A 14415-nucleotide genomic window follows, 5' to 3' on the forward strand; every position below is an offset into this window, starting at 1 on the left:
AGAAACAAAGGTCAACTTCTTCCACTTCAGACACAGTAATTAAAATTACTTGTGTGTTTGCTTGTGTCAAGGTTTGACACTGGCACAAGGCCAAATGCCCCCATGAAAATACACTTTCTCTGGTGTCTGCTGTGAGATTTTGACCAGGAATAAACAAAGCGGGCTCTCACTTGAAAAAAAGAAAAGTTTATTAACTAAACTACAAAAACAATTACTAAACTACACACCAAAAGAAAAAGAAAACACAAGGAAAATGAAAACCTCACAAAAACACTCTCCTCCTCCTCCCCCCTAAATTCCCAATACAATACATCTTCCCGAATCACCAATTCTGGATCCAGCACCACCCTCTAGAATGCTCAACTTTCAGTTCCTCAAGAGGAGAGGGAGTCCTTCCATGTGTCGTGGTGGCCTTTTCCGTCCTTGTTCCAGTGCTCTCACCACCGAACAAGAATCAGGGCTGCTTCCAGGGTTGTCTTTTTAAGGATACTTTGTCCAGTTCCAGAAAAGCACAGTATCTCACCTTTGGGACATCTGTCCCCCCCATATTTTATATACCCCCTGGGGCCAAGGGGTACCCACACTGAATCTTCTTTGGCTCTGGGACATTTCTCCCCCTGGACTCAGTCTCTGTATCACACGGAAACATGGCTCCCACTCCATCTTCTCCATTCTTCCAACATCTCTCATTCTCTCTCTCTCTGGTCCAGACCTTCATCACTCATCTAGGAAGGGTTAATGTTCTGTAAAGTTTTCATTGTCCAAGAAGGGTTAAAAACTCCTCCAAGCGGCTGGACTCCTGGCTGCACGCCCCCCCCCCCCCATCATCTCCTCAGCCGGGCTGCCTGCTGCCAGCACATGTTTACTAAATTTCAAGGTAACGGCCACAAACACAGGCTGCACTCTCTCTCTGTCTGTCTCCAAGGGGGGGGGGGAACAGGCTGCCCATTGCTTCCCGGCATTTCTTTACTTCTTCCTTCCACCCTTGGTGGGGGCCAGGCCTACCTCTCCCGGGCCGGGCCGCATGGCTTTTCCCCTCCCCCCGCCCAGCCAGCAACTGGACCGGGGGAGAGACCCAACTCCTTCCCGCCGGAAATCCAAAAAGAACCTGCCAGGGGGAGAGCCCTGCTTTTACCCTGTGTTCTCAGAGGTGGATCCAATGCCCAGTGGTTGGGCCAGATGGCAATATTCAAATCTGGGCACTCATTGGCCCTATCTACAGCATCCCAGAAATCCTGTTTCCGGGTCAAACCATGACAGCTTGATAACTACAAATTTAGTTTTGTAGTCATAGAGGTTTTTTTCACCAAATTTGAAGATAATGTGTAGTTACAGGGTCACAGAATCCTTAGGGCTGGAAGGGACCTCTTGAGGTCATTCATTCCAACCCTCCTGTCAAGTCAGGGTCACCGAGAGCAGGAACTTATCCAGGTGGGTATTAAATGTTTCCAGAGAGGGAGACCCCACAACCTTCCTGAGCAGCCTGTTCCAATGCTCTGCTACCTTCAATGGAAAGAAGTTGTTCCTCATGTTGAGGTGGAACTTGTTGTGTTTTAGTATATGGCTTCTCCTGTCACTGGGCAGCACGGAGAAGAGTCTGGCACCATCCTCTTGGCACCCTCCTTTGAGAGGTTCAAATGCATTAATGAGATCCCCTCTGAATCCTCTCCAGACCGAACAGGCCCAGCTCCTGCAGTCTCTCCTCACAGGAGATGCTCCAGACTCCTCATCCTCTTTGTGGCATTCACTGGACCCTCTCCAATATCTCCTTTTGTTCCTTGTGCTGAGGAGCCCAGAACTGGACACAGCATTCCAGAGGTGGCCTCACCAGGGCTGAATCATCTCCCTTAACCTGCTGGCCACTCTTTCTGATGCTCCCCAGGACACCATTGGCCCTCCTGGCCACAAGGGCACTGCTGGCTCATGGACAGCTTGTCATCCACAGGAACCCCAAGTCCTTCTCCACAGAGCTCTCTGCAGTAGGTCAGTTCCCAGTCTGTGCTGGCACTGGGGGTTCCTCCCCACCTGCAGGAGGATTTGCCCTTGCTGTGCCCCATTGTGCTCTCTGCCCAATTCTCCAGCCCATCAGGGTCCCACGGAATGGCAGCAGAGCCTTCAGGTGATCCATGACACTCCCCAGTTCAGTGCCATCAGCAAACTGGCTGAGGGGGCCTCTATGCCACTGATAAACAAGCTGGAAAAGAATGGGCCCGGTACTGATCCCTGGGGAATGCCAGTGACTCCACACCTCCAGCTGGATTCTGCTCTGCTGATCATCCCTGAGCTCTGCCATGGTTGTTTAACATTGTACTGGAGAGGTGATTAAAACATGCTTCCACATTTTAAACTCTGATTATTGTCTACAACTTCTTTTTTCCACTTTAACTGATGGATGAATTCTTGACCTCTTTTGAAGGCAGTGGATGATGTATCATTGACTTAATCAGATTAAACATTTTTTAATGTAAATTTAATTTTATTTATTTAAATTAAATCTTAATTTCACATTTTAATTTCATGCAAACCTAATTCTATTGTATTTCTGATGTCCAAGATACAACAGTTTTCCCTGCCTTTCCCTCACCCTTGGACTTTGGTCATTCCAGCTGCAGTAAGGCTGCAGAAAACTTTGAGGCTCTAATTTTAATACAAGCAGCACTTTGCTCCATCATCACAGAGAGGGATGTGTCTCCTCTGTTTGAGAAGTGAGTCTTCTCCTCATCCAGGACACAACACATGGTCTCCATTGTGCACTCTGATGCAACAGATAAACTTCCTTGAAAACTGATCTTTTTAATCTGATAACTTTAAATAAAGCAACATTTTCAGAAGTCATGCTTTCTTTAAATAGTACACATTTTTGGTAAGAGAGAAGCTATGTTAGAAAAAAACTATGAAAAATGCCTAGAGTGTGTTTAAAAATGAGAAACATCAGCAAATAAGGGTCCCTCTTTAAGTATTAGAATATTTATGCAGTGAAAACAACCAAATCCAGTATGTTAAGAACATTATTTTAGACACTGTATATACATCTCATACAAGCAGACTGATTTAAATTGTGTAAAATACTCAACAGCAATCTTTTTAATGATAATTTAAAGTAATACATAATTTACTATTTTTGTAGAACTGATCCACTCTCCATCAGTGAAAGCAAGGTAAATTTGAATTTGAATATATTCTTTGGCCTTATATCTTAATTTAGCTTTTCCATTTTTTTCCTCATTTTTATGGAAAACAATTTTGACACAAATTCAGGCTGATTATGGCAGACTTTGGCAGACCAACCCATTATTAATGCCTTTGAATTTCTGTACTTGTTTGAAATTTTTAAAATGTGTGTGGCATACAATGACTCTGATTAAACATTCTATTGGTACAGTAAATTAATATCATCTTATTTATAAAATTCTTTATTTCATGGCATCTGCCAAATTCAATATAAAGAGTTGATAACATACATTATTTCTTACCTCAACCCCTCTTTAAGAACTTGTGATCATGTGGGAAAATATGAAAGCCTTCAATAGTAAAAAAAAAGTGTCCTTGCTAACAAATTGAATTCATAAGTAGTTTGCAGTCTGCTAAATTTATTGAACTTCACAGCTGTGGAGGCAAGCTTATATTCTTCCTGTGCAAGTTCTCCTACTCAGCCACCTCTGAGCAAGCAGCTGTATGATTACTCAGCTTGCTCTATTCTAAGGATGGATTGCAAGACTCGGCATTTTGATTTGAGCAGATGAATAGGAAACTGCAGGATGCAAACTGTAGGATGTAAACTTGCAGCATGTCAGCTGTTTTATAAAAACTGCCTCTGTGCACATCCCTACACTGCTAGACTTCGTGGGGAAGGTGGTGAGTCCGTCCCACTGAATGTTTATTCCTCTTGCATCTACCATGGGATGGAAATACCAGGTGTTAGTCTTCATGACTGACACAGAAGTATGTCAGCAATGTGCCAGTCATGAAAACATATGTGATACACAGGGAAATAACAGCTCTGTAGCATTTCCTTGACAAATTCAGCAGTGAGTAACTCCTCTTCCTTTGCTGCAGCAGAACAGGCTGTATATACCTGCACAGCACACAAGAACATAGAGAGACTGAGAAAGGGCTCCTGAGAGAAGTGTGATGTCATGAGAGGACAAAAAACTCTTCTGCATGAAGTTTTATCCTTTTCCCCTTTATTTCTGAGACAGGAGGTGCTGCTTCCCTCACAGAATCTCCAGAATGGGGCAGGTTGACAGGAACCACAGTGGGTCATCTGGTCCAAGCTCCCTACTCAAGCAGGGTCATCCTAGAGCACAGGATTGCATCAGAGACTTCACAACCTCTCTGGACAATCTGTTCCAGGGCTCAGTCACCCACACAGTAAAGAAGCTCTTCCTCATGTTCAGGTGGAACTTGCTGTGCATCAGTGTCTGCCATTCTCCTGGTCCTATTGCTCGGCACCACTGAGCAGAGCCTGGATCCATCCTCTTAGCACTCCTCCTTCAGACACACAGACATTGATGAGGTCCCCTCTCAGAGCCTCTTCTCCAGGCTGAACAGGCCCAGCTCCCTCAGCCTTTCCTCATTAGAGATGCCCCAGTCCTTACTCATCTCTCTTGTCCTGAGGAGCCCAGAACTGGACACAGCATTCCGAGTGCACCTCACCAGGGCTGGGCAGAGGGGCAGGATCAGCTCCCTTGACCTGCTGGCACTGCCCTCCTAATGCACCCCAGGATTCCATTGGCCTTCTTGGCCACAAGGGCTCACTGCTGGCTCATGGACAGCTGGTTGTCCACCAGGATCCCCAGGTCCTTCTCCACAGAGCTGCTCCTCAGCACGTTGGCCCCCAGCCTGTGCTGGTGCCTGGGGTTATTCCTCCCCAGGTGCAGGACCCTGCATTTGCCCCTGCTGAATTTCAGACAGTTCCCCTCTGCCCATCTCTCCAGCCTGTCCAGGTCCTTCTCAAGGGCTGTGCAGCCCTCTGGGGTATCAGCCATTCCTCCCAGCTTTGTGTTGTCAGTGAACCTGCTGAGGAGGCATCTGCTCCTTCATCCAAGTCCCTGATGAACTTGTGAAACAATACTGGACCCAGTATTGAACCCTGGGGACACCACTGGTGACAGGCTTCCAACTAGATCCTGTGCCACTGATTACAGGCCTCTGGGAACTGCTCATCTCAGAGTTCCTCATACACCTGGTTTGGCAAACTGTCAGAAAAAGATTTAGGCAAAAGCATTGTGGAAGTCATGATATGTCAACAACAGGAATGCCAATTTACTTGTTTAATTTAGACATAAAATGTGACTACCTATTGTACTATTGAAGCTATTCTCTTCAGGTTGATATCTGAACTGAATGGAGATTCATTTAAGAGATTATCTCACATGGATTAGTTGTAGGGATTAATATGTCTAATAAATTTTGTTAGGAATGGGTTTCTGACCTAAACAATTAGTGGAAAGTAATTAGTATTTAGCACAGTATCTGGCACAAGATATGCATCCATGGCATCACAATTCATTTTGATTTTTTCTTTATTCTTAGGTTGCCATCATTATATCTTTTCTGGTTTTTTAACATTTCTTAGTATCTTCAAGATTAAAATTAAAGAGAAAAAAAATATAGCAATATTAATTGTATTGTGAAGATGTTTTTGCTGTTAGAAAACTAGATGTTAGGAAACTGCTTTTGTTTTCTGTCTGCTGCTATGGAAAGAATGTAGTGAAAACTGAGTGTTGTATATTCTGAAATTATTAGACTGAGTAAATATCATTTTAATGGTATGCCATTGTTTGAAAAATTATTTTATAATACCATTTTCCAAGAATTTCAAAAACAAAATGATGTAATAAACAGCCTTATCCTAGGTGGACTAAAATGTAATTAATAATAAACTTTATTCTACTTAAACAGTGTTCTCAGAGACTGTGCAAACTTTTTTGGAATTTGAGACAGGTATCTATTGTTCATACCTATTTGAAAAACAGAAGTATTATTCTCAGGAGCATCAAAAATTAGGATACAGTATAATTTTGGTTTGTTTTTATTTGTTGAGCGCTACTTAAAATTGTTACACTTGCAACTCTACAAGCAGCCAATGATGAGTAGGACCATGATGAAAGAAAGCTCTTGATGAAATGCCCATGTCTGGGTCTCTTTATTTTACTTTGAGATAGCTTTGTGCTTAAATAATATTTTACTCAATTCAATAATTCAAAATTCAATAATTCAAAATCAATAATTTTTCTTTTTCTTTGAAGACAGGTTAAAGACAGTAGGTGATGAGCTGTCATCTGCACATACAGCTGCCCTTTGTTTCATTCACCACAGTACCTAAACTTAAGTAAGCCTTTCTGTCAGTCCTAAAAAACTCACTGCATGTAATTGTTCCACTTTCTTTGAATAGAAGCTAATGGAGTAAGAAGAAAGCAAGATCAAAAATTCACAGTTTTTACTTGATTGAGAGTTTATAAGAAAATAGAACAAAGCAGTAACGAACAGCGATGGGAACATACAAGGACTTACATGTAGCAAAAGTATTTGACAAAAGTTTTAAGATCTGTAAAATTTTATACATCACAGGCCTTCCTAATCCAAAACTAATCCAAATCTATCAAATCTAATTTTTTCATGGGGTAGTGAGGATGATTCTGAATGTGTATTTTACAAGGGACTCTCAACTGCAGATGTTTCCTGAAGCATATTCGCCATCTGAGCCTTACCAGTTTTGTACACTCTCTTAATGCCAATTATAAAATATCCACGTCTATTTCTGTGGTTTTACCTTCTTTTTATTAAAGATTTTACTCTCAGCATGTAATTATTGATATTTATTACACTGCAAGAAACGGGTATGATCTTTACTGGGATAAACAGCGCCGTTTATGTAGGTTTGGTTTCCCCTCCCTCGGCTGCCATCTCTTGTACCTTTCTATTTTAGCACTAGATGGCAACATAGCATAACTCCAGATCACAAGTCCCGATAACCAGAAATGGGCTTTTCCTATCCCGTTTTTCACAGCAGGGCATCCCCCCTTGAAATGGGAACTTAGGCATTCTGGCAATTTCAGTAAATTGCTCCTTAACAGTGTGAGTTCTAGCATTACTTACTAACTGCTACTCTCCTTATGCAAATAAACTGCAGAATAATTAGGTCAGAGAAAATAAAACTGCTTTATTTAGAGTCCTTTTTCTCCTACCAAATCTATTGGAAGGAGGAGAATCCATTGATTCATCTGAATTATCTCACAAATATTTGGTTATTTTGTGGAAACACCTTAAATTGAAGCCAGTGGCACATACGTTCACATCTAGAAGAGCAGAATTTGCATAATTTTTGACTTTGCAAATATTTCATTTATTGAGATAAGTCTGCAAGTTAATATATGGTAGAAACACCTAAAGTAAGTTTGGGGTGAAGCAACTTGAATCCATTAATCATATGCAAGAGATGCATTACCATCCCTCTTGAGAGCACTGAGCCCATAGATTAATTCAAGTTTTAGTCAGACTGGGCAGGAAGATTATCACTAGATAAGGCATGAAAACTGAAATTTCAAGCTCAGTTCCTCTGGAGATACATTTTCCAGTGAAATGAGTGAAAAAGAAACAAGACCAATCTTAACTGAGCTACCAAGTGTTTCTGCTTTTGGAACCTTAAACAGACTCAACAGTTTTGCTCAGTATTTATGTTAGTAACAGTTAGTTTTAGGCTTCTTCAGTCTTCTCTGAAACCCAGCTTCTCAGGAAACTCAAAATAGTTTGTTAGAGTAAGAATAGGTTCTGTCAGGCATCATGTTTATTCCTGAAGCCATAATTAGAAAGGTTAATACTGAGCTGAATTGTTTGACTTTTGAGTTTCTGTTAGCCCTGCTGCATTCTGATGTATTGAAACAGAATTGCTTGGGCCTTGATATTTGAACAAGTCATCTGCTTCAGAGATGATGGTATTTTGTAGCCAGATCCATTATTATCCCATGTATTTAATGAGTCATATTCTGCCAACTGAAATTAAGGAAGCAATATTGGAAGGCTGTTAATTAACTTTCATTATCCACATTTTCTTTTTCTTTGGAATGTTTTCAAGGAAACCTCATAGGTTTCAAACTCACTCCAGACTTGATGTATTTGAGCTACCAGAGCCATGTTCATATCCATATGGATCCAAATAAAGTGGCAGTATGCTTTGTACCTGTAACTGGGGGGATGGCACAGATCATTGATCTCTATAAGGAACCCATCAATGAATGCTTTAGTAGAATTCATTAATAATGTAGAAAATACACCCAGCATGGCCAAGTGAAGCATATAAGGATACAGAATTACATAATGTGATTTGTTACTTTCATAGGATTCTCTAAGTTAGTTGTTTAGCAAGCATACTGACATTTTCTGCTTGCAGTGCATTAGGGACGCATGGGTAACTGTCAGTGTGATACACACACAGACAATGTGTAAGAAACTAAGAACTTTCCTTCTAAAGATTCAGAAACTCCTGTTTTCAAGTTTGCTAGCCTACATGATTTATAATAAGCTTATTCTTACACAGAGGTTGTCTCTTGTAAGTCCCATTTTCTTTTACTGCTTATCAACACAACTCTTGCAGAACTCTTGCATCACCTGCCTGGTGTATGCCTCAACATGGTTTGCTATTAGTTCTCCTTAAAATGCCTCCTTCTACACACTGCTAGTAGCTTGGAGGAGGGTGTGGGAAAGGCAGGGAGAAGGTGTCCTCAGTAATAGTGAAAGCTGTATTATTCCATGGTGTTACAATCTTATTCAGCCAAGTCCTTCAGTCAGGTTTCGTTTTCAGACAACGCTGGAATATGGATATGCATGGTTTGGTAAGCTTAGCAGTTAAAGTCCAGCTGCAGGCAAATTTTGTTCTTTTTCTCCTTGATTTTATTTCATCATCTGTCTTATGAAATTATAACATAATTTGGAAATAGTTGTGTACCACTGAATGTGCAGTTCTTCCAAGAATGTGACAGTAATCATGTAGCTGAATGTTTTTCAGTCAGTTCAATTAACTCAGGTTTCCAACTTTGCAGTTTCTTTGTTTATGTGCTGTTTGTTCAATTTCCAGATTATGAACACTCAATGGACCTGCAGTATCTGACCAAATCATAGCAAAAATGCATGGAAAGCAAACAGTACTTCAGGATTGTTTTATTTTAGATATTTCTTATATCATTCCAAGGCCCAAAAAATTATTCCCTAGCCTTGAAAACTGTATCTCCCTCTGTTCCCCACAAAACAGTCTCTCCATTAAACCATCTCTATGCTTCCCAACAACAGGGTTTTTTTAAATGTTGGAACTTCCTTATATAAAGGATGGATTCAGAACTTACACAGAAATAAAAGTACATTGTCAGGTGCTTTAACCCAAGGCCTAAATAACAATGTAACTGATGTGACTTAATAGATAATTGAATCAAATTTTTAAGAAATGGTACTTGAGAAGTGAGAAGCTAAGGAGTAAAACACAAGCTTCCTAAAAGTGAAATAACTGGAATATGTTCAAGATTCTGGTGTTCATTTGTCTATCCAGTGCAGGTAGGTTATCTAGCTCTCATTTGACATTAAAGATGTGGATGGTGTTCATTAAATGTCTGGATGAATCTATTTTAGATCTACTTTCCATTGATGTAATGCTGGTTTTGGAATTAAAAATGACCAGACAGCAACCAGTTTATTTAAAGAACATTTTGACATGAGGTCAGCACACTGTCTCTGGTTCTCACTGCATGAGCTCATGCAGCCATATGAAATCATTTTTAGGGTCACAGCTTAAATTTGTAAATGCATTTCAGTGAAGCTCTTCCAATTACATTAGCTGCAAATGTATCCCAAACCATCTTGATTTCTTAACGTACATCCTTGATACAAACTTTAAGATGTGTTACTATTTACCTAATAACTGTGTCATTTCTCCTAAGTACTTGGCAGCATGGACACCTTCTTGGATATAATGAAACATTTAATAAAATAGGAGATACAGCAAACTGAATGAAGTTCTTGAATTTCTAAAATGCTGCTTCTTTATCTAGAGAGCTTGTTATCTATGACTCAGTCCCATCTAAATTTATGTTATTGCTGATCTACAGTGGCTGCAGCTCCTCCATTTTTCTTTTTTTTTTTTCCAGTTTATAATGAAAACAAATAATTTTGGGGGTTAAAAATTTTTACTTGCCCGTTCCTTGCAGGTCTGTTATGAGGATGACATGCATAAATACAACATCTTTTGGGCTGCTGTGGGATGATGCATTTACCACACTCACAAAAACAGCACTCTTAATGGATATTGCCAAGTATTTGGATCAAAATCTTCTCTATCAGGAATTCTTCATGGGATCACTAATATCACCAGATTATGCTCAGTTAAGTAAATAATATTTTAGAGTAGTTATTTTTTTTAATTAAGTGGCAAAGTAATAGAAATTCCAGGTAGGAGATCATTAAAGAACATCTGATCTTTTAAAATGACAGCAGCAGAAATTTATATTAAATTTATAAAATAATAGAGCATTTTATTGCCCTGCTAAGACTGAAAATTTTTATGTTTTGATTAACAGATATACCATGAAAAGAGTTAGCAAACTAGAGCTATTTATTCTTCAGATATTGTAAGCCTGCATCCACATCATATGGATATGGATGTCATATCCATATGATTCTAATAAGAAAATTCTGGTCTTCAGCTTTAGCACTTCTTACAGGAAGATAATTAGATTATTTCTGTCCAATTCTGTTTGACTAGAAGTTTAATGGCATAATAACTTTGATTTTTGCCAAGAGAAGGTGACTAAAATAGCATGATAACTTTTCAGTACACCAAAAAGAGACTATTTTGCAGTTTTCTGTCATTGTAAGGCACTGGCTTTTGGATTACTATCACAGCATCAGACCAAAGATACATGGAATTCCTAAGTGGAACACAACTCTTACTAAGAAAAGTCCTTTTAGTCATTATTCTAGCCTAAGGAAATCTCCTAAGTCTTTTCTCATGGTAGTTGCTCCTCTTTACTTGGCTATTATAGGAAAATCAGCAGATGCCATTCCCTCAACAGGCAATGGTATGGGGTTTTTTTGGCTACTTGAGTCACCTGGTAACTGTACAAAAGACCAATCTCAGTCCCTCTCTATGAAGTTCAGTGGACCACTTCTGGACATCACCACAGCCATGTCCCACAAAATTGTTCATGAAACCTGACAGATCTTACTCTACAATTTTGAGCTGCTGTGTTATTCAAAAACCTTTCAGATGGTGCAGGACCATATGGAAAAAATCTCTCGGACAAAACTAGCCAGTTCCAAGGCCACAATAACTATCCATTGGAACAAGGCTTGCAAGGTGAAGCTATCAGGCTTACTGGGCACTCATTCTTATCTACTGATCCATTTCATGTGACACAGAGGTGGATCCCAGCAAGGCAGCCTGCTGATGGCTGTGCATGGAGCAGCAGCTGAGGACTGCAGACAAAGAAGAAGAAGAAGCAGTCAGGCAGAGTGGGGCAGAACTGCCAGCCCAACCAGTGCACACTGCAGGCAGCCAGACCAAGGGTATTGCCAAGAGTATTTTCATAAAAGGACTTGATAAATATTTCTGCTAATAACCTCTAGGTACCATAAAATGGCATACTGACAGTGCCATGAGAGGATGTCAAGGCACTGAAGTAATTTTCTTCTTGATCATTTTTAAACAGAAGTCAGGACTCACAGAAGACTCTACCTGACTCTACCATCTTCATACTGATTCAGCAAGAACCATGAGAAAGAAACCCATTAATCAATCTTCCAGTGTTCTTTGTTAGGAGGGTTTCTGCCACAAGGCAACTGCAGCTTCCCTGGCTGACCCACAAAAGTCTTGTGTTACTACCCCTGGCATAGGCAAGAGAATTCTCTGTCCAAATGGGAAGACAAGCTGAGCCTTTGACCTTTTTTTCTTGTTAGACTGTAGGATGTTTAAAATAGAAGTGCACTTTAATATACTGTAGCTATAAACAGATCTGCATGACTCAAAATCAGGTCCAGCAACATACCTTACATGAGATAATGATTGAGCTCAAATGCAAAATCAAATTATTCAGGAGATGGAAGCAGGGCAAGCTAACAAGGGCATGTAGGGACAAAACTGGGAAAATCCAAGCTTGGTTGGAATTGAAACTAGCAAGAAACATGAAGGGTAACAGAGGATGGGTTTGTGGGTGCATCAATAGCATAAGGAAGAAAATGGAAAAGGTGAACCTACTGCTAGGTCAGGCTGCAGATCTACTAACTAAGGGATAAAGAGAAGACTCAAGTACTTAGTGCCTTCTTCCTTCCCTCAGTCTTCATTGATACATTCTGTTTTCAGTTTTTCCAGGTCTCCATTAACATTAAATTTTGTGGAGTTACTCCTTACAGTATCAGTGGACCCAAAAGGGACTCCTTAGGTAAGCTGGACAGGCACAATTCACAGGATGAGACAGGATACATTTGTGACTGCTGAGAGACCTGGCAGATGCCACTGCAAGGCCACTCTTCATTGTCCTTGAACAGCTGTGATGATCAAGGGGGGAAAGGCAATCAATAACAGATGATTTTAAATGCTCATGTATTCTTTGTACCAGACTTCTACATTTTTATAATCTTTTTAGAAAATTTCCAGAAACTGCACCTCTCTGTGAATCTAAGGCACCTTGGGTTTCTCTAACTTCTCATTTATGGCTGAAAATTGATGCTTTGCTAATCTTGACTACTTCTACACCTTTGAAAATTTAATAGAAAATAGCATTTGCCGTAAAGACAAAGAAACTAGATTGCTCTTTGAGTGTATTGCTCCAATACAAGAATAGAAACATGTCACTACATAAAGTAAATGCAGCAAAGATTTATGAACAATGAATTTGGTTTGTGTTCTTCTCTGAGATTTTCTGTATTTCAATTAAGGGCTCAGGCACCTTGTTTTTCAGTTTTACAGTGCAGAAGTCCCTGGGTTCACACATTGTGCTTCTTTTGTGGTGACAGTGCTCACAACTGATCTCTGCCCCTCGACCAAACAGCCAGACTGATCTCTGTGAGCATCCTGGAGTGTCCCCATATCATATTTCCTCACTCTCCCAAATACTCCCATAAATGCAAACTGCTCTAACACACACCAGACATAGCACAGCTTTCTGCAGTATTCACTCATGCTTAACATTGCTTCTCACATCTACCAAATCAGTCTTTTGGCTTAAAAGAAGGATTTTCTTGCCTTTTGCAGATAACTGGAGGAAAAGATAAGCTGCGTCACTGAGGAAGTCAGAGCTGTAATATTGTGTTATTCCTCTATCTATAAAGTCTAGTATTTAAATGGCAAAATTCAATTTTTAAGTCAAATAAATTACACTTGGAATTTACTCTTCACAAAATGTGAAATTTCTCTCTCCTGTCACTACAGGCTACAAGTTATGTTTTCCTCTCCTTCTGCTTCACAATGCATCTTATAGACAGAAAATGAACAAGAGACAATGAAGACTAAGTGATTTGTTACAAGTAATTTGTTACAACTCTATTTCTTCCAGTGAATGCACACTGTTAGTTGGATATGGAGCCTCTGCCTTTTCAGGTGAGGTTTTTGGCCTCTGCAGATTTAAGAAACAATATTTTCCTCGGTATTCCTCAACATGGAAGCAACTATTTCCCACAAGAGTTTTCAGTTTAATAACCACAAGTTTCCTAGCTTTTAGCCAAAGGAGCAAAGAACATTACCCAATGGACATATGGACCTGTCAACATATTTTACTGGCAAAGTAAGGCACTACTTCCAACCTCAGGGTCCACACAGGTCCCTCAGGTGCCTGAATTATGTATTCTGACAATCAGGAGCCAGATGTGTTTTAAGTTTTTGCGACAGTACTCGCTTCCTCTAACCAAAGATCACTCCCCAAAGCAGGAATTGCCCTTCTAACTGCCTGCATCAGCTATGCTGTGGTACTCGAGGGACAAAGCTGTTCTGCACACAAAATGGAGCTCAGCAGCCAACTGGAATTTTAGCTAAGAGGGGCTAAACATCTAAATGTCTGCAGCCAGAAATTATAGTAGAATTCAGGATACCCCTGGGGTGGGAACATTCTCCCTCCTGCAGCACCTTTGTCCCACGGGCACATCCACAGCCTGCTGTGAGCAGCATCTTTTTTTAAACTGCTATGAAGGGCCATTGCTTGTCTTTATCAAATTGAGTCTGCTGGAAGAGAGAATGCATTTTTTTTTTCTCCTGCTTCTCTCCAGCTTTTAACAAAAGGCTTTTCGTTTTGCTGTTGCTTGACAAGGCTGTAGAGGAAGCTTACATGGCCAAGTTACTCTTGGAAGGTGAGCGCTGCCTTAGGAGCGGCCCTGCCTTCAGCAGCACCCACATGTGGGTTATCCGCAGGTCCGCACGGCTCGCACGTCCTTTCTGCC

The sequence above is a fragment of the Melozone crissalis genome, unplaced genomic scaffold, assembly GCF_028551555.1.
Source record: "Melozone crissalis strain CALT ecotype California unplaced genomic scaffold, PUWL_Pcris_2 ptg000027l_1, whole genome shotgun sequence".
Classification (NCBI taxonomy): domain Eukaryota; kingdom Metazoa; phylum Chordata; class Aves; order Passeriformes; family Passerellidae; genus Melozone; species Melozone crissalis.